The following is a 26041-nucleotide window of genomic DNA, read 5'->3' as shown; positions in this document are numbered from 1 at the left end:
CACAAATATTCAATTTCTTCAGCAATTGTTCATAACAAAAAGTTTCAAATGCATTGTTCACTGGAAGGTCAAATTTTTCTTTTAAATCAGAAATAAATAAATCGGTATCGACAAGCTCATACACAAAGCGAGATCTCGTGTATTTTGACATACCTAGTACTTTTTTCAAGTACCTACTCTTTACACATTCCAGTTTCACAAAATCTTCCTTTTTTAAATACTTCCAAATCGCTTCAATACCATACGAGGCCATAGGAGCAAATTTCAGCTCAAATAATTTCAATGCTGTGTCAATCGAAAGCATCCGCAATTCTTTTACACTATACATTGAGAGTAACGCCGCTCTCACTCGCTTTTCGATATGTTTTTTAAAAGTCACCCCTGAGGGCTGAAAAATTACTCCTAAATAAGTAAACTCATTAACAAATTCAATTTCCTCATTTTGAAACAACAAAGAATCGCCTTTCTTTAACCTCCCTTTTCCTCCATTTCTAAACTTCATAATTTTGCATTTTCCGACATTTAATTCAAGGCCGCGCTCCATGAGGTACATTTTTAAATCTGCCAGGAGTGATTTTAAATCTACTAAATTAATACACGTAAAAACAATATCATCTGCATAAAAAATTGCTTTTATGTTTGTATACTTTTTAACCAGCTTTTGGATATCTGCAATAGAAATATTGAAAAATAGCGGGGAGGTGCAGCCACCTTGCCTCACTCCATTCGACTGAGTTAATAAATTAGATTCTGAAACGCCATCCACAATTTTTAAATAATTCGGATCTAATGCTTTTGCTAAGAAGGATAGTTCAACATATGATAATTTATTACAATCAACTAATTTCTTAAAAATGCACTCTCTATTTACTGAATCAAAAGCTTTCCTTAAATCTAAAAACAAGGCATACAAAGATGATTTCTGCTCGTAAACTTTTAAATTAATATCCTCTAACAAGGCATGAATAGCTTGACCCGTCGATTTGCCTTTTACAAATCCGTATTGGTTCTCTGGAATATATTCAATCAGGTTCGAATAAAGTCTATTGTGTAGTACTCTATCTAAAAGATTATAAAACACTGGACTTAAACTAATCCCTCTATAATTATTCATATTTTCGCAATCCCCCTTGCCCTTATAGAGTAGCTTTAAATTTGAGACACGCCAATCTGCTGGCATATCATATTTTAAACACAGATTCAAAAATTTCGTTACCTCCGGTAGGATAAATTGCAAAAGACATTTTAAATTCTCATTTCGAATATTATCCGGCCCTGGTGATTTTCCGTTTTTCATTCTTTTCAGGGCTAAAGTGACTTCCTCCTGCATAATCGGTGTGAATTGAATATTCTGAGCTTCGTAATTAAGAAGAAGTCTATTCAAGTTTAGTGACTCATTTGATTCCAAGTGCTTCTTTTTTAAAATTTCTTTAAAACAATTTTCCTCAGCCTCTCTTAACATTTTTTCCTCGTATCTCTGAAAATAATATTTTTTCCTATGAATACATAACTGACGATATTCTCTTTTTAATTCAAAAAATTTTGCCTTTAAACTTCTACACATGTCTTCCACCCCATGAAACTTTAATGATTCCCAAAAATCTAACTCATATTTACTTTCCATTAGTTGGTCCTTCAAATTGTAACATTCAGCATTATACCATGGCTGACTTTTTCTTTCGTAGCTCTTAGGGGCAGTATTTGAAGCATCCAAAATGTTTTTTACATTCCGATAAAAACTTTCCACATCGTTCTTTTCTAAATCTTGTCTCAGAATTTCTCTAAATTTTAGATCTAACATCTCCTCCATTAGTTGTTCATCAATTTTATATTTTACATTCTTCTGAGACATTTTTACCGGATTGAATTTAAAATTAACACTAACAATTTTATGTTTTCTAACAAAACTCTCTAAAATTTGAAAACCGAAAGTTCTCATTGCTGGGCCTTGAAAGATTAAATCAATTGTACTTGAACCATTGTGGCATTCATATGTTTTGTTGTACGGGTATAAATTTGTCAATGCCAAATTATTTTGTTGCATGAAGTCTAAAAGAGATTCTATCTTATCATTTTTTGTATCTAACCGGCAATTAAAATCACCAGCTATAATTAAATTTTGAAAATTTCTAATAAACTTGATTGTCGATAGCAGCTCGTCTGTAACTGCAGATGCTTTTAATTTTGGCTGTAAATAAGCTTTTATTTTTAAATAAAATTTAAATTTTTATAAATTTAAAAAAAAAACATCACCAGCTGGTGGATTCAGCTGGTGAATTCACCAATTGAATTCACCAGCTGGTGCCAATTTTTTTTTAAAAATTTTCAAATTTAAAAAAATTAGAATTAAATTAATGAATATTAATTTTATTTCTAAAATATTTATAAAATTTATCCCTTTTTTCAAATTTTTTTAAAATTAGAATGTTATATAATTAAAATAATTTAACTATAAATTAAATTATATTTTTTTATAAATTTAATTGAAGTCATTAATATTAATTTTATTTATAAAATTTTTATAAAATTGATCCCTTTTTTAAAAATTAAAATTTAAATATTTTAAAAAAAATTTATTGATAAAATATATTTCATTTTTTAAAATTTTAAAAAAATAAAAAAACATCCCCTCCTGGTGTATTTAGCTGGTGAATTCACCACCTTAATTAACCAGCTTAATTCACCAGCTAAATTCAGTTGGTAAATTGAGCGTTTTAATTCTAATGGTTAATTGAGCTGGTGAATTCACCAGCTGGTGACTATAATTTTTTTTAAGTTTTTTAATTAAAAAAATTTAATTTACTTTTAAAAATTAATGATTTAATTATTTTTATTAAGATTCAAGATTTGTTTATTTTGTTAAGCATTTTATACCACATAATATACATAGTAATATCAGCTTTTTAAAATAAGTCAATATACATTATTATTTAAACGATAAAATTCGTTCAGGTCATAGAATTGATGTTCCTATACAGAAGCTTTCACCATTTTTACAAGAGCCTCGTCATTTTCAAGGAATTTTAAAGATTTAGGTAATGCATTAAAAATTCTGGGGATCATGATTTCTGGGTTTTCTACAGTTTTCTTGAGCTTAACTTCTTTCACAACCAAATCGTTACAGCAAAGATTAGTCTGATTATGTCTAGTCACTCTCCTCGTATCTACAGTATCACTATATTTCCGAAATAGATTTCTGTTTTGCACTAAGAATTTTATACATTCAAGTATATACAACGATGGCACGGTCATGATATTATATTTAACAAATAATGGTTTACAAGTATCCAACGCTTCATTAGATCTCCAGTAAGGAATGCCCGCCATAGCTCTCAGCGCTCTTTTCTGTGCTCTAAATACCTTTATTAAATGGCTGGAGCCCCCCCAAATTACAATTCCATACATTATATGACTTTGGACATGAGCAAAGAAGATCAATTTAAGAATATTATCTGACACCTTGTATTTCAGTCTAGTGAACACATGAGAGACTCCTCTCATGTTGCTAACAACCTTATCACACTGGTCGTTCCAGTTTAGTGTATCATTTATTTGTTCTCCCAGAAGTTTACCAGATTTACAGATTTCAATATTTTTATCTTCAATCTTAACATCAGGTTGAACTAGTTTTTTTGTTTGGCTAGTGTGTATTTGTAATATCTTTGATTTTTGTGAATTAATCCTCAAAAAATTATCATTAGCAACGCTGACAAAACTTTCATTGACAGCCACCGTTTTATTATTGACCTCAGGGAAAGACTCTCCCTTGACTACAGCCGTTGAGTCGTCGGCGAACAAAATCAGGAGGGCCAAGAATACAGCAAGGGGAATATCATTTAAATACAAAATACATGGAAAACCCAATTGGGCCGAGAACTGTGCCTTGCGGCACACCCCTGCGAGTTAATAAACGCCTCGTATCCATCACAGCCAAGGTTCTTAAGTTGTACAAATTGTTTCCTATTTGATAATAAGCAGTCCAACCACGAGAGCAAGTTCTCATTTAGACCGTACTGTTTTAATTTATATACAAGGAAAGGTGGATGAAGAGTGCCAAAAGCATTTGAGAAATCATACAAGATAACATTAACTTTTTCTTTTGAAAAAAACAGTTACGCGGCCATCGATTGCTGGCAGATTTTATAGACAGGATGATGAAGGTTATTTTCGATTATAATTTCATTTTACTCCAATGCATGGTTTTAGCGCAAAATTTTTCTTAAATTTATTGTTTTAATTTTTAATATTTGAAATTGCGTGAAAGTGAAGTTGCCTATTTTACATATTTAGAATGTAGATTAAATTTAAATATTTTTTTTGTTCAAAATTCGCAGTAAAAAATTTGCAAATAATGTACATGATAAGCGTACGGAATTTATAATATTTTTAGTTTTACCCGTTTTATCCATGCGTCCCTCGACGTGATTAATTTTCGTTGTATTTACTTTTAAATAAAATTTTTTTAAGGCCATTGGAACTGTTTTTCAAATTAGCTTCTCATATTCCTTCCTCCGTGCTCTTTTAGAACACTGCGATTTATTGCTGCGACTTGGTGTATGAGAAGAATATTAGAAGGTCAACTGTAAAACGTTGCGATAAAAAGTCACCTCCCCTACGCTCTCCACTTTAAAAAATCGGGAATCGATATTCGATACATCCGCCCAAATGACGCGAGTGGCCAATTTCCAGCCAACTAGCTAACTTCCGATGACTGGCTAGGATCTCTGGCTAACTTCACGATGCTTCTTCGCGGGTCAAACAAAAAAGCATCGCAGGCCGCAGAGAGAGACGCCGACGCCCCACTTTTCACTCGAGCGACCAAGCGAAAAGTTCGTTGGTCGGGGTGTCGCGGTTAGGGCTCGAAATGGGCCCATGCCGAGGGCCGTGGGCCTCACATTCAAGTACGCACGACGTCGGCGGAAAAAGAACAACAAGGGCAGGTGGAGGTTCGGACGCTAGCTCGTTTGTGAAATTAATTCAGTCGGATTTTTTTAATAATTTTTGGGGATGATTTATTCACTCAGAATTAGTTTTAATTGATACCCTATGACTCTCTTAAGTTGCTCATGAAATTTTTTAAGCTCAATGGCCTTTAATTTTCCAGGCGATGCCAGGCCGCCTCCTGTGCATGCATCTCCGCTGAAGACTGTTGTAGCCTCGTCAAGCACCAGCACAGTCAAGCACAGTCTTCAGTGGCACCATCCTTCTGCAGGGCGTCCTGCACACTGCCCTTCAATGAGAGGAGGCACCTGGTGCCCATTCACTCCATGAAGTCCCGACTAGAAAGCCTGGAAGCTCGAAACGAGTCGCTCGCCATTTGTTGGTTTGTAAAAATAATTCAGTTGGAATTTTTTTAATTTTTTGGGACGATTTTAACATTCTTAAATGTCTCTTAATTGATGTCTCTTCAATGCTTCGAAGTTGATCAAGTTTTATTTTCATCTCAATGGCCATTTTTTTTTGCCAGGAGAGGCCAGTCCGCCCATTTGCGGCCGGTCGGTGCACGACGATTTTAGCATCGGAGACTCCAGCAGAGTCTTCAAGTGGCGGCAACCTTTATCAGGGCGTCCTGCTCCGTGCCCTTGAATGACTGGAGGCCACTGGTGCTTAAATACTCTGCAAAATCAGCCCAGAAAGTCTGGCAGCTCGCAGCGAGTCACTCGTAATCGGCAGGTATGTCAGATTAATTCATTTGGATTTTTTTATTAATTTTTTGGGAAGAAGTTTAATTTAATCTATTAATATTAATTTTATTTATAAAATTAATCCCATTTCTTAAATTTTTTAAAACCTAAATTTAATTAAAATTAATTAATTTTATTTTTAAATAAAATTTAAATTTTTATAAATATAAAAAAAAACATCACCAGCTGGTGGATTCAGCTGGTGACTTCAACAATTGAATTCACCAGCTGGTGCCAATTTTTTTTTAAAAATTTTCAAATTTAAAAAAATTAGAATTAAATTAATGAATATTAATTTTATTTCTAAAATATTTATAAAATTTATCCCTTTTTTCAAATTTTTTAAAATTAAAATGTTATATAATGAAAATAATTTAACTATAAATTAAATTATATTTTTTTATAAATTTAATTGAAGTCATTAATATTAATTTTATTTATAAAATTTTTATAAAATTGATCCCTTTTTTAAAAATTAAAATTTAGGTATTTTAAAAAATTTTATTGATAAAATATATTTCATTTTTTAAAATTTTAAAAAAATAAAAAAACATCCCCTGCTGGTGTATTTAGCTGGTGAATTCACCACCTTAATTAACCAGCTTAATTCACAAGCTAAATTCAGTTGGTAAATTGAGCGTTTTAATTCTAATGGTTAATTGAGCTGGTGAATTCACCAGCTGGTGACTATAATTTTTTTTAAGTTTTTTAATTAAAAAAATTTAATTTAATTAATTAGTATTAAGTTTATTTATATAATATTAATCCCTTTTATTGTTTTTTAACAATAGAAATTTAATTATTTTAAATAAATTTTATTTATAAATTATACTTCAATTTTTGATAATTAAAAAAAAAACCTCATCAGCTTGTGAATTGAGCCTGTGAATTCACCAGCTGGTGACAATTATTTTTTTTTTAAATTTCGAATTAAAAATTAAAAGTTAATTAATTTAAATTAATTTATTTATAAATTAAATTTCAATTTTTAATAATTATAAAAAATAAAAAAAACCTCACCAGCTTAATTCACCAACTGGTGAATTGAGCTGGTAAATTGAGCTTTTTAATTCAAATGGTGAATTGTGCTGGTGAATTCTCCAGCTGGTGACAATTATTTTTTTTTTTAAATTTACAAATTTAAACAAATTTAAATTTAGTATATTAACATTAATTTTATTTATAAAACATTTATAAATTTAATTTTTTTTTCTAAATTTTTTAAAAATTAAATTTTTATATTTATATTAGTTTTATTTATGATTTATATTGCGATTTTTAAAATTTAAAAAAAAAACATCACTAGCTGGTGAATATTTTTTTTTTTTAATATTCCTTATTTAAAAAACTTGAATTTAATTTATTAATATAAATTTTATTTATAAAATTAATCCAATTTTTTAAAACTTAAATTTAATTAATATTAATGATTTTTATTTTTAAATTAAATTTCAATTTTTATAAATTTAAAAAAAAACATCACCAGCTGGTGGATTTAGCTGGTGGATTCACCAGCTAGTGCCAATTGTTTTTTTTTTTTAATTAACAAATGAAAAAAAATTTCAATTTAATTTATTAAAATTAATTTTATTTATAAAATAATTATAAAATTCCCCTTTTTTTAATTATAAGAACTAAAATTTAATTAAATTAAACTAATTTTATTTATAATTTATACATTAATTTTCATTTTACAAAAATTAAAAAAAAAAATAAATAAAAAAACATCACCCGCTAGTTAATTTAGCTCTTGAATTCACCAGCTGGTGACAATAATTTTTTTTTTTAATTCTCAAATATAAAAAAATTTATTTTTATTTATATTAATTCATTAACTAATTGTATTAACTAATTCATATTAATTTTATGTATAAAATATTTATAAAATTAATCCCGTTTTTTAAAATTTTATAAAAATAAAATTTAATTAAATTTAAATCATTTTATTTATAAATTACATTTCATTTTTTGGAAATTTTAAAAAAATTAAAAATAACCAGCTGATTTATTCATTCAGAATTAGTTTTAATTGATACCCTATGACTCTCTTAAGTTGCTCAATGGCCTTTAATTTTCCAGGCGATGCCAGGCCGCCTCCTGTGCATGCAATTCCGCTGAATACTGTTTTAGCCTCGTCAAGCACCAGCACAGTCAAGCACAGTCTTCAGTGGCACCATCCTTCTGCAGGGCGTCCTGCACACTGCCCTTCAATGAGAGGAGGCACCTGGTGCCCATTCACTCCATGAAGTCCCGACTAGAAAGCCTGGAAGCTCGGAACGAGTCGCTCGCCATTTGTTGGTTTATAAAAATAATTCAGTTGGAATTTTTTTAATTTTTTGGGACGATTTAAACATTCTTAAATGTCTCTTAATTGATGTCTCTTCAATGCTTCGAAGTTGATCAAGTTTTATTTTCATCTCAATGGCCATTTTTTTTTGCCAGGAGAGGCCAGTCCGCCCATTTGCGGCCGGTCGGTGCACGACGATTTTAGCATCGGAGACTCCAGCAGAGTCTTCAAGTGGCAGCAACCTTTATCAGGGCGTCCTGCTCCCTGCCTTTGAATGAATGGAGGCCACTGGTGCTCAAATACTCGGCAAAATCAGCCCAGAAAGTCTGGCAGCTCGCAGCGAGTCACTCGTAATCGGCAGGTATGTCAGATTAATTCATTTGGATTTTTTTATTAATTTTTTGGGAAGAAGTTTAATTTAATCTATTAATATTAATTTTATTTATAAAATTAATCCCATTTCTTAAATTTTTTAAAACCTAAATTTAATTAAAATTAATTAATTTTATTTTTAAATAAAATTTAAATTTTTATAAATTTAAAAAAAAAACATCACCAGCTGGTGGATTCAGCTGGTGAATTCAACAATTGAATTCACCAGCTGGTGCCAATTTTTTTTAAAAATTTTCAAATTTAAAAAAATTAGAATTAAATTAATGAATATTAATTTTATTTCTAAAATATTTATAAAATTTATCCCTTTTTTCAAAATTTTTTAAAATTAGAATGTTATATAATTAAAATAATTTAACTATAAATTAAATTATATTTTTTTATAAATTTAATTGAAGTCATTAATATTAATTTTATTTATAAAATTTTTATAAAATTGATCCCTTTTTTAAAAATTAAAAATTATATATTTTAAAAAAAAATTTATTGATAAAATATATTTCATTTTTTAAAATTTTAAAAAAATAAAAAAACATCCCCTGCTGGTGTATTTAGCTGGTGAATTCACCACCTTAATTAAGGGGCCGGTTTTCAGCTCTCCTCACATACCAAAAACACGTCTCCGTAATAAGTTTGTTTTTCGATTTTGGGTAGGCCGAATAAAGTTTTTTTTACATTTTTATGAAGCTAAAGATGTGTTCTAGATATTGTACTTCATAATTATTTTTTGTAGAGTGCAATTTTTTTGCAATCATCATCATAGCGGGACCAAATTTTAGGTCGACATTAATATAATATGTAATATAATTTTGTATATTTGGTAAAGTACATCATGTAGAGCACATATTTGTTTTTATGAAAATACCAAGTATGAAAGGAGTTCATCAAAAATTAAGGGCGCTAGACGCTGACAACAAAATCAACTTTTCCTTGACTTTGCGCGACTGGCGAGAACTTCTTTCTGATAGAGAGAGCGAGATGAAGCGCCACCCGTTCACTTGTGTTTGCAGGTCGAACTTTTCCCTCCCCCAAAATATTTGTTGTGTCGCTTGACCCTTTTGTTAAAGAATAAACAGTCGCAGGCGGTCGCAGGTATACGAAATAATTTCTTTGGTAGGATAAAATATATTGTCCTTTCCTGCCTGCTTGAGTTTATGTTAGTAGGCCACACTTAGATGATAAAAAATTAAATATTTCCCCAAACTTATATAATTTTTTAAATATCTTGCCAATCTTACTTATTCAAAATAAATAAAAATTAATCCTTAAATGCAATAATTTAAAACGATAACTTTAAAAAAATATATGATAATTTTAAATTAGGAAGAAGGCAGAAAAATGATTAATTAAAAAATTTCTACGTCCTGAATTATTTCATTGCCATTTAAATGATTTTTTTTTTCAAAAAAAGGTAGGCCAAACTCATGCAAATAACCGTGCATAATCAGTGAATAATTTGGTCAAAGACACAATTAGCGCGCACACGCGAGTGAGCATCAGCCCTGAGCCAGCATGTGTGCGTGCACACAAAAATCATCTGAAAGCAGGAAGCACACAGTGGGCGCCGCGTTAGCCGCGTCTGTGCATTTCTTCACAAATGCGCTGAACCAAATGCGGAAACACCTCCATTGGAGGACGAAGCATTAAACTCTGCTTGTCTTGCTAAGATTGAATCTCAAAATTTGTCACTAGAGGAAATAGCTGATTTAGAAAAAAACACAAAAAATCAATCTGATTCCGAGCTCTGGTTGCAAGCTCGTAGCATAAAATTGACTGCCAGTTACCATGGCGTTGTTTGTAAAAGGAGATCAACAACTCCTTGTGGCAATTTAGTCTCTCAAATTTTGTATAGTGATTTGTCACACATAAAGAGCATAGAGTTTGGAAAAGTTTGTGAAAATTTAGCAAAAGAAATTGTGGAAAAAAATCTCAATGTGAAGATCGAGAAAGCCGGCTTATTTTTAAGTGAAGATTATCAATTTTTGGGAGCAAGTCCTGATGGATTAATTGGAAATGACACAATTGTTGAGATTAAATGTGCATTCAGTGCAAAAAATATGACACCCGAAGAAGGAATTTTGGCCGGAAAAATTAAATTCTGGAAGGTTGTCAAAGAAACTATAGAAAATAAAAAACGTAAAGGCCGAGGGAACAACAAAGAAGTAACTAAATTTGTTTTTGATAAATCACACAACTACTACTATCAAATTCAAAGTCAGTTGCATTACAGTAAAAGAGAGAAATGTCTATTTGTTTGTTATACTGAAAAAGATCCATTTGTAAAATATGAATACATTGAACGAGACACTGATTTCTACAAAAATGTAATGGAACCAAAGCTTGTTCTATTTTATAAAAATTGTTTGTTGCCGGAAATTGTAGATCCAATGAAATCAAGAGGTCTTCAAATAAGGGAGCCTCAATATATATTAGACGAGATTAAAAAAAAATCGGAAAAGAAAGCTTTGACAAAAAAAAAGAAAAGCCAACATTATGGGTGATTCTCCACCCAAAAAAAGAAAGGAAGTTGATGTTCAATGATATTAATTGTATGTAATGTAAATTTTATGATAATTTTTTTTCTCGCCCGCACATATCCTTTGCCGAGAATATGCGTATTTTGATATAATCATAAATAAATAAAATAATTGCTTTACTCTACTTAACTGAATTTTAGATTCATTTTATTCCTTATTAAAGTAAGCAAGTCTAAACAACTAATATTTTTATTTTTCAATTACATGAGAACTAAAAGTAATTGATTTTTTGATATAAAAAACTATTATAATTATGAATAAGTCTTATAGTGTTAGCCTGTTAGGTTAAGGTTAGCATATTTATAATTATTATTGATTAGCAGTAATAAATATACAATAATCTTTTTAAGTATCTATACTGATGAGATTGAGTGATGTGCGACGAAAATAACCGCGGAGGAACCTTTTGCGGCTGTGCTCATTCAAACTCAACTTTTTCTCTTCTCCCTTCAACCCCCATCGCCCTCTTCGACCGCAGTGCACTCAAACACGATTTGAGTGAACTATTAGGCCAAACCCTTCACCGCGGGGGATCGCGCCACCGGTTGCATAAAATAAGGAGTCGTGTGAGGAGAGACGGACGAAAACCGGCCCCTTAACCAGCTTAATTCACCAGCTAAATTCAGTTGGTAAATTGAGCGTTTTAATTCTAATGGTTATGTGTTCACTAGACTAAAATACAAGGTGTCAGATAACATTCTTAAATTGATCTATTTTTCACACGTTCAGAGTCATATAATGTATGGGATTGTAATTTGGGGGGGTTCTAGTCATTTAATCAAAGTATTTAGAGCACAGAAAAGAGCGTTGAGAGCCATGGCGGGTATTCCCTACTGGCGATCTAATGAAGCGTTGGATACTTGTAAACCATTATTTGTCAAATATAATATAATGACCGTGCCATCGTTGTATATACTTGAATGTATAAAATTCTTAGTGCAAAACCGAAACCTATTTCAGAAATATAGTGATACTGTAGATACGAGGAGAGTGACTAGACATAATCAAACTAATCTTTGCTGTAATGATTTGGTTGTGAAAGAAGTAAAGCTTAAGAAATCTGTAGAAAACCCAGAAATCATGATCCCCAGAATATTTAATGCATTACCGATATCTTTAAAAGTCCTCGAAAATGACGAAATTCACTTGGCTTTACAGTTTGCTGCTTCACGCAGACTCATTTTCTTTTTTACACAATCTATTATATGATACTGTGAACAAACTCCACCACAAAATTTACAGATACAATTTTCCAATGCTTCACAGTGATATGTACTGTTCGTACAAAACAAAAAGTGAAAACCATGACACGCGTATCTGGTGAAAACATGTCTATCCTTAAATTGCGCCGCCTTCCAGTTTTCTTTAATCATCGTCTCCGTACCATAAAATTCATCACAAATATTCAATTTCTTCAGCAATTGTTCATAACAAAAAGTTTCAAATGCATTGTTCACTGGAAGGTCAAATTTTTCTTTTAAATCAGAAATAAATAAATCGGTATCGACAAGCTCATACACAAAGCGAGATCTCGTGTATTTTGACATACCTAGTACTTTTTTCAAGTACCTACTCTTTACACATTCCAGTTTCACAAAATCTTCCTTTTTTAAATACTTCCAAATCGCTTCAATACCATACGAGGCCATAGGAGCAAATTTCAGCTCAAATAATTTCAATGCTGTGTCAATCGAAAGCATCCGCAATTCTTTTACACTATACATTGAGAGTAACGCCGCTCTCACTCGCTTTTCGATATGTTTTTTAAAAGTCACCCCTGAGGGCTGAAAAATTACTCCTAAATAAGTAAACTCATTAACAAATTCAATTTCCTCATTTTGAAACAACAAAGAATCGCCTTTCTTTAACCTCCCTTTTCCTCCATTTCTAAACTTCATAATTTTGCATTTTCCGACATTTAATTCAAGGCCGCGCTCCATGAGGTACATTTTTAAATCTGCCAGGAGTGATTTTAAATCTACTAAATTAATACACGTAAAAACAATATCATCTGCATAAAAAATTGCTTTTATGTTTGTATACTTTTTAACCAGCTTTTGGATATCTGCAATAGAAATATTGAAAAATAGCGGGGAGGTGCAGCCACCTTGCCTCACTCCATTCGACTGAGTTAATAAATTAGATTCTGAAACGCCATCCACAATTTTTAAATAATTCGGATCTAATGCTTTTGCTAAGAAGGATAGTTCAACATATGATAATTTATTACAATCAACTAATTTCTTAAAAATGCACTCTCTATTTACTGAATCAAAAGCTTTCCTTAAATCTAAAAACAAGGCATACAAAGATGATTTCTGCTCGTAAACTTTTAAATTAATATCCTCTAACAAGGCATGAATAGCTTGACCCGTCGATTTGCCTTTTACAAATCCGTATTGGTTCTCTGGAATATATTCAATCAGGTTCGAATAAAGTCTATTGTGTAGTACTCTATCTAAAAGATTATAAAACACTGGACTTAAACTAATCCCTCTATAATTATTCATATTTTCGCAATCCCCCTTGCCCTTATAGAGTAGCTTTAAATTTGAGACACGCCAATCTGCTGGCATATCATATTTTAAACACAGATTCAAAAATTTCGTTACCTCCGGTAGGATAAATTGCAAAAGACATTTTAAATTCTCATTTCGAATATTATCCGGCCCTGGTGATTTTCCGTTTTTCATTCTTTTCAGGGCTAAAGTGACTTCCTCCTGCATAATCGGTGTGAATTGAATATTCTGAGCTTCGTAATTAAGAAGAAGTCTATTCAAGTTTAGTGACTCATTTGATTCCAAGTGCTTCTTTTTTAAAATTTCTTTAAAACAATTTTCCTCAGCCTCTCTTAACATTTTTTCCTCGTATCTCTGAAAATAATATTTTTTCCTATGAATACATAACTGACGATATTCTCTTTTTAATTCAAAAAATTTTGCCTTTAAACTTCTACACATGTCTTCCACCCCATGAAACTTTAATGATTCCCAAAAATCTAACTCATATTTACTTTCCATTAGTTGGTCCTTCAAATTGTAACATTCAGCATTATACCATGGCTGACTTTTTCTTTCGTAGCTCTTAGGGGCAGTATTTGAAGCATCCAAAATGTTTTTTACATTCCGATAAAAACTTTCCACATCGTTCTTTTCTAAATCTTGTCTCAGAATTTCTCTAAATTTTAGATCTAACATCTCCTCCATTAGTTGTTCATCAATTTTATATTTTACATTCTTCTGAGACATTTTTACCGGATTGAATTTAAAATTAACACTAACAATTTTATGTTTTCTAACAAAACTCTCTAAAATTTGAAAACCGAAAGTTCTCATTGCTGGGCCTTGAAAGATTAAATCAATTGTACTTGAACCATTGTGGCATTCATATGTTTTGTTGTACGGGTATAAATTTGTCAATGCCAAATTATTTTGTTGCATGAAGTCTAAAAGAGATTCTATCTTATCATTTTTTGTATCTAACCGGCAATTAAAATCACCAGCTATAATTAAATTTTGAAAATTTCTAATAAACTTGATTGTCGATAGCAGCTCGTCTGTAACTGCAGATGCTTTTAATTTTGGCTGTAAATAAGCTTTTATTTTTAAATAAAATTTAAATTTTTATAAATTTAAAAAAAAAACATCACCAGCTGGTGGATTCAGCTGGTGAATTCACCAATTGAATTCACCAGCTGGTGCCAATTTTTTTTTAAAAATTTTCAAATTTAAAAAAATTAGAATTAAATTAATGAATATTAATTTTATTTCTAAAATATTTATAAAATTTATCCCTTTTTTCAAATTTTTTTAAAATTAGAATGTTATATAATTAAAATAATTTAACTATAAATTAAATTATATTTTTTTATAAATTTAATTGAAGTCATTAATATTAATTTTATTTATAAAATTTTTATAAAATTGATCCCTTTTAAAAAAGTTGAATTTAATTTATTAATATAAATTTTATTTATAAAATTAATCCCATTTTTTAAAACTTAAATTTAATTAATATTAATGATTTTTATTTTTAAATTAAATTTCAATTTTTATAAATTTAAAAAAAAACATCACCAGCTGGTGGATTTAGCTGGTGGATTCACCAGCTAGTGCCAATTGTTTTTTTTTTTAATTTACAAATGAAAAAAAATTTCAATTTAATTTATTAAAATTAATTTTATTTATAAAATAATTATAAAATTCCCCTTTTTTTAATTATAAGAACTAAAATTTAATTAAATTAAACTAATGTTATTTATAATTTATACATTAATTTTCATTTTACAAAAATTTAAAAAAAAAATAAAATAAAAAAAAACATCACCCGCTAGTTAATTTAGCTCTTGAATTCACCAGCTGGTGACAATAATTTTTTTTTTAATTCTCAAATATAAAAAAATTTATTTTTATTTATATTAATTCATTAACTAATTGTATTAACTAATACATATTAATTTTATGTATAATATATTTGTAAAATTAATCCCGTTTTTTAAAATTTTATAAAAATAAAATTTAATTAAATTTAAATCATTTTATTTATAAATTACATTTCATTTTTTGGAAATTTTAAAAAAATTAAAAATAACCAGCTGATTTATTCATTCAGAATTAGTTTTAATTGATACCCTATGACTCTCTTAAGTTGCTCAATGGCCTTTAATTTTCCAGGCGATGCCAGGCCGCCTCCTGTGCATGCAATTCCGCTGAAGACTGTTGTAGCCTCGTCAAGCACCAGCACAGTCAAGCACAGTCTTCAGTGGCACCATCCTTCTGCAGGGCGTCCTGCACACTGCCCTTCAATGAGAGGAGGCACCTGGTGCCCATTCACTCCATAAAGTCCCGACTAGAAAGCCTGGAAGCTCGGAACGAGTCGCTCGCCATTTGTTGGTTTGTAAAAATAATTCAGTTGGAATTTTTTTAATTTTTTGGGACGATTTAAACATTCTTAAATGTCTCTTAAAGGAGTGCTGACCCCTCGCTTTGACTTTAATTCCTGATTCAATTAAGGGTCCTGATTAAAACCTGAAAAGGGCGGCCGAAAATTCGGCGTTTTCGTTGAGAAATCTCAAAATGAAATTCGGCTGATTGGACTTTTTTTGCGCTTGGTCGCCATCTTGGTCCAACAATCGAAAATGTGAAATTGTTGTTTGCAATTTGGATGGCCGTGACCTGAGCCACGTAAGGTCAAGAAAATACCATGAAAAATAATTGAAAATGAATAAAATTTTGTGAAATCAAAGCTAAAGAGTTGCTTGAAATGACCCCTTAATTGAAATTATTAAATTATTTAGCACACATGAGATATAAAAGGGTTTGCTAAAAGTACTGCCATTTGAAAACTAATTTTTTTAGAAGCAAAAACTTAATGGGAAATTTGTAGCAAATAAAACGCGCCTTCTTTTTGTAACAGTACAAAGTACTGCACAAATTTTTCTTATTTAAGAAAAAATGAAAAATCCAAAAAAAATTACATTTTAGGTTAAAGGAAATTTTTTAATATTTTTTTCGAAATAGCCAATCGATTCAGCATGTCTTTTTTAGTCAAGGTCTAAATTTTCGCAAATAAATTCATGACAGTTAAAAAGTAACATCAAAAAATTTCTAACGGGTCGTGCCCTGTTTTAAGATGAAAGAGTTGTCATTGAATATTTTGATGTTACTTTTTAACTGTCATGAATTTATTTGCGAAAATTTAGACCTTGACTAAAAAAGACATGCTGAATCGATTGGCTACTTCGAAAAAAATATTAAAAAATTTCCTTTAACCTAAAATGTAATTTTTTTTGGATTTTTCATTTTTTCTTAAATAAGAAAAATTTGTGCAGTACTTTGTACTGTTACAAAAAGAAGGCGCGTTTTATTTGCTACAAATTTCCCATTAAGTTTTTGCTTCTAAAAAAATTAGTTTTCAAATGGCAGTACTTTTAGCAAACCCTTTTATATCTCATGTGTGCTAAATAATTTAATAATTTCAATTAAGGGGTCATTTCAAGCAACTCTTTAGCTTTGATTTCACAAAATTTTATTCATTTTCAATTATTTTTCATGGTATTTTCTTGACCTTACGTGGCTCAGGTCACGGCCATCCAAATTGCAAACAACAATTTCACATTTTCGATTGTTGGACCAAGATGGCGACCAAGCGCAAAAAAAGTCCAATCAGCCGAATTTCATTTTGAGATTTCTCAACGAAAACGCCGAATTTTCGGCCGCCCTTTTCAGGTTTTAATCAGGACCCTTAATTGAATCAGGAATTAAAGTCAAAGCGAGGGGTCAGCACTCCTTTAATTGATGTCTCTTCAATGCTTCGAAGTTGATCAAGTTTTATTTTCATCTCAATGGCCATTTTTTTTTTGCCAGGAGAGGCCAGTCCACCCATTTGCGGCCGGTCGGTGCACGACGATTTTAGCATCGGAGACTCCAGCAGAGTCTTCAAGTGGCGGCAACCTTTATCAGGGCGTCCTGCTCCGTGCCCTTGAATGACTGGAGGCCACTGGTGCTTAAATACTCTGCAAAATCAGCCCAGAAAGTCTGGCAGCTCGCAGCGAGTCACTCGTAATCGGCAGGTATGTCAGATTAATTCATTTGGATTTTTTTATTAATTTTTTGGGAAGAAGTTTAATTTAATCTATAAATATTAATTTTATTTATAAAATTAATCCACTTTCTTAAATTTTTTAAAACCTAAATTTAATTAAAATTAATTAATTTTATTTTTAAATAAAATTTAAATTTTTATAAATTTAAAAAAAAACATCACCAGCTGGTGGATTCAGCTGGTGAATTCAACAATTGAATTCACCAGCTGGTGCCAATTTTTTTTTTAAAAATTTTCAAATTTAAAAAAATTAGAATAAAATTAATGAATATTAATTTAATTTCTAAAATATTTATAAAATTTATCTCTTTTTTCAAATTTTTTTAAAATTAGAATGTTATATAATTAAAATAATTTAACTATAAATTAAATTATATTTTTTTATAAATTTAATTGAAGTCATTAATATTAATTTTATTTTTAAAATTGATCCCTTTTTTAAAAATTAAAATTTATATATTTTAAAAAAAAATTGATTGATAAAATATATTTCATTTTTTAAAATTTTAAAAAAATTAAAAAACATCCCTTGCTGGTGTTTTTAGCTGGTGAATTCACCACCTTAATTAACCAGCTTGATTCACCAGCTAAATTCAGTTGGTAAATTGAGCGTTTTAATTCTAATGGTTAATTGAGCTGGTGAATTCACCAGCTGGTGACTATAATTTTTTTTAAGTTTTTTAATAAAAAAAATTTAATTTAATTAATTAGTATTAAGTTTATTTATATAATATTAATCCCTTTTATTGTTTTTTAACAATTAAAATTTAATTATTTTAAATAAATTTTATTTATAAATTATACTTCAATTTTTGATAATTAAAAAAAAAACCTCATCAGCTTGTAAATTGAGCCTGTGAATTCACCAGCTGGTGACAATTATTTTTTTTTTAAATTTCGAATTAAAAATTAAAAGTTAATTAATTTAAATTAATTTATTTATAAATTAAATTTCAATTTTTAATAATTATAAAAAATAAAAAAAACCTCACCAGCTTAATTCACCAGCTGGTGAATTGAGCTGGTAAATTGAGCTTTTTAATTCAAATGGTGAATTGTGCTGGTGAATTCTCCAGCTGGTGACAATTATTTTTTTTTTAAATTTACAAATTTAAACAAATTTTAATTTAGTATATTAACATTAATTTTATTTATAAATTTAATTTTTTTTCTAAATTTTTTAAAAATTAATTTTTTATATTTATATTAGTTTTATTTATGATTTATATTTAAAATTTAAAAAAAAAACATCACCAGCTGGTGAATATTTTTTTGTTTAATATTCCTTATTTAAAAAAGTTGAATTTAATTTATTAATATAAATTTTATTTATAAAATTAATCCCATTTTTTAAAACTTAAATTTAATTAATATAAATGATTTTTATTTTTAAATTAAATATCAATTTTTATAAATTTAAAAAAAAACATCACCAGCTGGTGGATTTAGCTGGTGGATTCACCAGCTAGTGCCAATTGTTTTTTTTTTTAATTTACAAATGAAAAAAAATTTCAATTTAATTTATTAAAATTAATTTTATTTATAAAATAATTATAAAATTCCCCTTTTTTTAATTATAAGAACTAAAATTTAATTAAATTAAACTAATGTTATTTATAATTTATACATTAATTTTCATTTTACAAAAATTTAAAAAAAAAATAAAATAAAAAAAAACATCACCCGCTAGTTAATTTAGCTCTTGAATTCACCAGCTGGTGACAATAATTTTTTTTTTAATTCTCAAATATAAAAAAATTTATTTTTATTTATATTAATTCATTAACTAATTGTATTAACTAATACATATTAATTTTATGTATAATATATTTGTAAAATTAATCCCGTTTTTTAAAATTTTATAAAAATAAAATTTAATTAAATTTAAATCATTTTATTTATAAATTACATTTCATTTTTTGGAAATTTTAAAAAAATTAAAAATAACCAGCTGATTTATTCATTCAGAATTAGTTTTAATTGATACCCTATGACTCTCTTAAGTTGCTCAATGGCCTTTAATTTTCCAGGCGATGCCAGGCCGCCTCCTGTGCATGCAATTCCGCTGAAGACTGTTGTAGCCTCGTCAAGCACCAGCACAGTCAAGCACAGTCTTCAGTGGCACCATCCTTCTGCAGGGCGTCCTGCACACTGCCCTTCAATGAGAGGAGGCACCTGGTGCCCATTCACTCCATAAAGTCCCGACTAGAAAGCCTGGAAGCTCGGAACGAGTCGCTCGCCATTTGTTGGTTTGTAAAAATAATTCAGTTGGAATTTTTTTAATTTTTTGGGACGATTTAAACATTCTTAAATGTCTCTTAATTGATGTCTCTTCAATGCTTCGAAGTTGATCAAGTTTTATTTTCATCTCAATGGCCATTTTTTTTTTGCCAGGAGAGGCCAGTCCACCCATTTGCGGCCGGTCGGTGCACGACGATTTTAGCATCGGAGACTCCAGCAGAGTCTTCAAGTGGCGGCAACCTTTATCAGGGCGTCCTGCTCCGTGCCCTTGAATGACTGGAGGCCACTGGTGCTTAAATACTCTGCAAAATCAGCTCAGAAAGTCTGGCAGCTCGCAGCGAGTCACTCGTAATCGGCAGGTATGTCAGATTAATTCATTTGGATTTTTTTATTAATTTTTTGGGAAGAAGTTTAATTTAATCTATAAATATTAATTTTATTTATAAAATTAATCCACTTTCTTAAATTTTTTAAAACCTAAATTTAATTAAAATTAATTAATTTTATTTTTAAATAAAATTTAAATTTTTATAAATTTAAAAAAAAACATCACCAGCTGGTGGATTCAGCTGGTGAATTCAACAATTGAATTCACCAGCTGGTGCCAATTTTTTTTTAAAAATTTTCAAATTTAAAAAAATTAGAATAAAATTAATGAATATTAATTTTATTTCTAAAATATTTATAAAATTTATCTCTTTTTTCAAATTTTTTTAAAATTAGAATGTTATATAATTAAAATAATTTAACTATAAATTAAATTATATTTTTTTATAAATTTAATTGAAGTCATTAATATTAATTTTATTTTTAAAATTGATCCCTTTTTTAAAAATTAAAATTTATATATTTTAAAAAAAAATTGATTGATAAAATATATTTCATTTTTTAAAATTTTAAAAAAATTAAAAAACATCCCTTGCTGGTGTATTTAGCTGGTGAATTCACCACCTTAATTAACCAGCTTGATTCACCAGCTAAATTCAGTTGGTAAATTGAGCGTTTTAATTCTAATGGTTAATTGAGCTGGTGAATTCACCAGCTGGTGACTATAATTTTTTTTAAGTTTTTTAATAAAAAAAATTTAATTTAATTAATTAGTATTAAGTTTATTTATATAATATTAATCCCTTTTATTGTTTTTTAACAATTAAAATTTAATTATTTTAAATAAATTTTATTTATAAATTATACTTCAATTTTTGATAATTAAAAAAAAAACCTCATCAGCTTGTGAATTGAGCCTGTGAATTCACCAGCTGGTGACAATTATTTTTTTTTTAAATTTCGAATTAAAAATTAAAAGTTAATTAATTTAAATTAATTTATTTATAAATTAAATTTCAATTTTTAATAATTATAAAAAATAAAAAAAACCTCACCAGCTTAATTCACCAGCTGGTGAATTGAGCTGGTAAATTGAGCTTTTTAATTCAAATGGTGAATTGTGCTGGTGAATTCTCCAGCTGGTGACAATTATTTTTTTTTTAATTTTACAAATTTAAACAAATTTTAATTTAGTATATTAACATTAATTTTATTTATAAAACATTTATAAATTTAATTTTTTTTCTAAATTTTTTGTAAAATTAATTTTTTATATTTATATTAGTTTTATTTATGATTTATATTTAAAATTTAAAAAAAAAACATCACCAGCTGGTGAATATTTTTTTTTTAATATTTCTTATTTAAAAAAGTTGAATTTAATTTATTAATATAAATTTTATTTATAAAATTAATCCCATTTTTTAAAACTTAAATTTAATTAATATTAATGATTTTTATTTTTAAATTAAATTTCAAATTTTATAAACTTAAAAAAAAACATCACCAGCTGGTGGATTTAGCTGGTGGATTCACCAGCTAGTGCCAATTGTTTTTTTTTTTTTAATTTACAAATGAAAAAAATTTCAATTTAATTTATTAAAATTAATTTTATTTATAAAATAATTATAAAATTCCTCCCTTTTTTAATTATAAGAACTAAAATTTAATTAAATTAAACTAATTTTATTTATAATTTATACATTAATTTTCATTTTACTAAAATTTAAAAAAAAAATAAATAAAAAAAACATCACCCGCTAGTTAATTTAGCTCTTGAATTCACCAGCTGATGACAATAATTTTTTTTTTTAATTCTATATAAAAAAATTTATTTTTTTTATATTAATTCATTAACTAATTGTATTAACTAATTCATATTAATTTTATGTATAAAATATTTATAAAATTAATCCCGTTTTTTAAAATTTTATAAAAATAAAATTAAATTAAATTTAAATCATTTTACATTTCATTTTTTGGAAATTTTAAGAAAATTAAAAATAACCAGCTGATTTATTCATTCAGAATTAGTTTTAATTGATACCCTATGACTCTCTTAAGTTGCTCAATGGCCTTTAATTTTCCAGGCGATGCCAGGCCGCCTCCTGTGCATGCATCTCCGCTGAAGACTGTTGTAGCCTCGTCAAGCACCAGAACAGTCAAGCACAGTCTTCAGTGGCACCATCCTTCTGCAGGGCGTCCTGCACGCTGCCCTTCAATGAGAGGAGGCACCTGGTGCCCATACACTTCATGAAGTCCCGACTAGAAAGCCTGGAAGCTCGGAACGAGTCGCTCGTCATTTGTTGGTTTGTAAAAATAATTCAGTTGGAATTTTTTTAATTTTTTGGGACGATTTAAACATTCTTAAATGTCTCTTAATTGATGTCTCTTCAATGCTTCGAAGTTGATCAAGTTTTATTTTCATCTCAATGGCCATTTTTTTTTTTTGCCAGGAGAGGCCAGTCCGCCCATTTGCGGCCGGTCGGTGCACGACGATTTTAGCATCGGAGACTCCAGCAGAGTCTTCAAGTGGCAGCAACCTTTATCAGGGCGTCCTGCTCCCTGCCTTTGAATGAATGGAGGCCACTGGTGCTCAAATACTCGGCAAAATCAGCCCAGAAAGTCTGGCAGCTCGCAGCGAGTCACTCGTCATCGGCAGGTATGTCAGATTAATTCAGTTGGATTTTTTTATTAATTTTTTCGGAAGAAGTTTAATTTAATCTATTAATATTAATTTTATTTATAAAATTAATCCCATTTCTTAAATTTTTTAAAACCTAAATTTAATTAAAATTAATTAATTTTATTTTTAAATAAAATTTAAATTTTTATAAATTTAAAAAAAACATCACCAGCTGGTGGATTTAGCTGGTGGATTCACCAGCTAGTGCCAATTGTTTTTTTTTTTAATTTACATATGAAAAAAAATTTCAATTTAATTTATTAAAATTAATTTTATTTATAAAATAATTATAAAATTCCCCCTTTTTTTAATTATAAGAACTAAAATTTAATTAAATTAAACTAATTTATTTATAATTTATACATTAATTTTCATTTTACAAAAATTTAAAAAAAAAATAAATAAAAAAAACATCACCCGCTAGTTAATTTAGCTCTTGAATTCACCAGCTGGTGACAATAATTTTTTTTTTAATTCTCAAATATAAAAAAAATTTATTTTTATTTATATTAATTCATTAACTAATTGTATTAACTAATTCATATTAATTTTATGTATAAAATATTTGTAAAATTAATCCCGTTTTTTAAAATTTTATAAAAATAAAATTTAATTAAATTTAAATCATTTTATTTATAAATTACATTTCATTTTTTGGAAATTTTAAAAAAATTAAAAATAACCAGCTGATTTATTCATTCAGAATTAGTTTTAATTGATACCCTATGACTCTCTTAAGTTGCTCAATGGCCTTTAATTTTCCAGGCGATGCCAGGCCGCCTCCTGTGCATGCATCTCCGCTGAAGACTGTTGTAGCCTCGTCAAGCACCAGCACAGTCAAGCACAGTCTTCAGTGGCACCATCCTTCTGCAGGGTGTCCTGCACGCTGCCCTTCAATGAGAGGAGGCACCTGGTGCCCATTCACTCCATGAAGTCCCGACTAGAAAGCCTGGAAGCTCGGAACGAGTCGCTCGTCATTTGTTGGTTTGTAAAAATAATTCAGTTGGAATTTTTTTAATTTTTTGGGACGATTTAAACATTCTTAAATGTCTCTTAATTGATGTCTCTTCAATGCTTCGAAGTTGATCAAGTTTTATTTTCATCTCAATGGCCATTTTTTTTTTGCCAGGAGAGGCCAGTCCGCCCATTTGCGGCCGGTCGGTGCACGACGATTTTAGCATCGGAGACTCCAGCAGAGTCTTCAAGTGGCAGCAACCTTTATCAGGGCGTCCTGCTCCCTGCCTTTGAATGAATGGAGGCCACTGGTGCTCAAATACTCGGCAAAATCAGCCCAGAAAGTCTGGCAGCTCGCAGAGAGTCACTCGTAATCGGCAGGTATGTCAGATTAATTCAGTTGGATTTTTTTATTAATTTTTTGGAAAGAAGTTTAATTTAATCTATTAATATTAATTTTATTTATAAAATTAATCCCATTTCTTAAATTTTTTAAAACTTAAATTTAATTAAAATTAATTAATTTTATTTTTAAATAAAATTTAAATTTTTATAAATTTAAAAAAAAACATCACCAGCTGGTGGATTCAGCTGGTGAATTCACCAATTGAATTCACCAGCTGGTGCCATTTTTTTTTTAAATATTTTCAAATTTAAAAAAATTAGAATTAAATTAATGAATATTAATTTTATTTCTAAAATATTTATAAAATTTATCCCTTTTTTCAAATTTTTTTAAAATTAGAATGTAATATAATTAAAATAATTTAACTATAAATTAAATTATATTTTTTTATAAATTTAATTGAAGTCATTAATATTAATTTTATTTATAAAATTTTTATAAAATTGATCCCTTTTTTAAAAATTAAAATTTAAATATTTTAAAAAAAAATTTATTGATAAAATATATTTCATTTTTTAAAAATTTTAAAAAAATAAAAAAACAACCCCTGCTGGTGTATTTAGCTGGTGAATTCACCACCTTAATTAACCAGCTTAATTCACCAGCTAAATTCAGTTGGTAAATTGAGCGTTTTAATTCTAATGGTTAATTGAGCTGGTGAATTTACCAGCTGGTGACTATAATTTTTTTTAAGTTTTTTAATTAAAAAAAATTTAATTTAATTAATTAGTATTAAGTTTATTTTTATAATATTAATCCCTTTTATTGTTTTTTAACAATTAAAATTTAATTATTTTAAATAAATTTTATTTATAAATTATACTTCAATTTTTGATAATTAAAAAAAAACCTCATCAGCTTATGAATTGAGCCTGTGAATTCTCCAGCTGGTGACAATTATTTTTTTTTTTTAAATTTACAAATTTAAACAAATTTAAATTTAGTATATTAACATTAATTTTATTTATTAAACATTTATAAATTTAATTTTTTTTCTAAATTTTTTAATAATTAAATTTTTATATTTATATTAGTTTTATTTATGATTTATATTGCGATTTTTAAAATTTAAAAAAAAAACATCAACAGCTGGTGAATATTTTTTTTTTTTTAATATTCCTTATTTAAAAAAGTTGAATTTAATTTATTAATATAAATTTTATTTATAAAATTAATCCCATTTTTTAAAACTTAAATTTAATTAATATTAATGATTTTTATTTTTAAATTAAATTTCAATTTTTATAAATTTAAAAAAAAACATCACCAGCTGGTGGATTTAGCTGGTGGATTCACCAGCTAGTGCCAATTGTTTTTTTTTTTAATTTACAAATGAAAAAAAATTTCAATTTAATTAATTAAAATTAATTTTATTTATAAAATAATTATAAAATTCCCCCTTTTTTTAATAATAAGAACTAAAATTTAATTAAATTAAACTAATTTTATTTATAATTTATACATTAATTTTCATTTTACAAAAATTTAAAAAAAAAATAAATAATAAAAACATCACCCGCTAGTTAATTTAGCTCTTGAATTCACCAGCTGGTGACAATAATTTTTTTTTTTTAATTCTCAAATATAAAAAAAATTATTTTTATTTATATTAATTCATTAACTAATTGTATTAACTAATTCATATTAATTTTATGTATAAAATATTTGTAAAATTAATCCCGTTTTTTAAAATTTCATAAAAATAAAATTTAATTAAATTTAAATCATTTTATTTATAAATTACATTTCATTTTTTGGAAATTTTAAAAAAATTAAAAATAACCAGCTGATTTATTCATTCAGAATTAGTTTTAATTGATACCCTATGACTCTCTTAAGTTGCTCAATGGCCTTTAATTTTCCAGGCGATGCCAGGCCGCCTCCTGTGCATGCATCTCCGCTGAAGACTGTTGTAGCCTCGTC

At 28.1% G+C, this 26041-nt stretch overlaps 2 long non-coding RNA genes across 2 annotated transcripts; both read left to right on the top strand.

Moving 5' to 3' along the window:
* The first annotated feature begins 8131 nt into the window (after nt 1-8131).
* LOC132198804 (uncharacterized) lies at nt 8132-20069 on the top strand. The gene is made up of 5 exons (XR_009442034.1): nt 8132-8332; nt 15575-15793; nt 17267-17472; nt 19535-19753; nt 19899-20069. It is a non-coding gene; the product is annotated as an uncharacterized LOC132198804 (long non-coding RNA).
* A 2109-nt stretch (nt 20070-22178) lies between these two features.
* LOC132198805 (uncharacterized) lies at nt 22179-23714 on the top strand. The gene is made up of 3 exons (XR_009442035.1): nt 22179-22381; nt 22529-22734; nt 23524-23714. It is a non-coding gene; the product is annotated as an uncharacterized LOC132198805 (long non-coding RNA).
* Nucleotides 23715-26041: the final 2327 nt, after the last annotated feature.

Source organism: Neocloeon triangulifer, unplaced genomic scaffold (assembly GCF_031216515.1).
Source record: "Neocloeon triangulifer isolate White Clay Creek 2 clone unplaced genomic scaffold, ASM3121651v1 ptg000013l, whole genome shotgun sequence".
NCBI lineage: Eukaryota > Metazoa > Arthropoda > Insecta > Ephemeroptera > Baetidae > Neocloeon > Neocloeon triangulifer.
The sequence above is the reverse complement of the archived record's forward strand: the minus strand, read 5'-3'. Positions and strand labels throughout refer to the sequence as shown.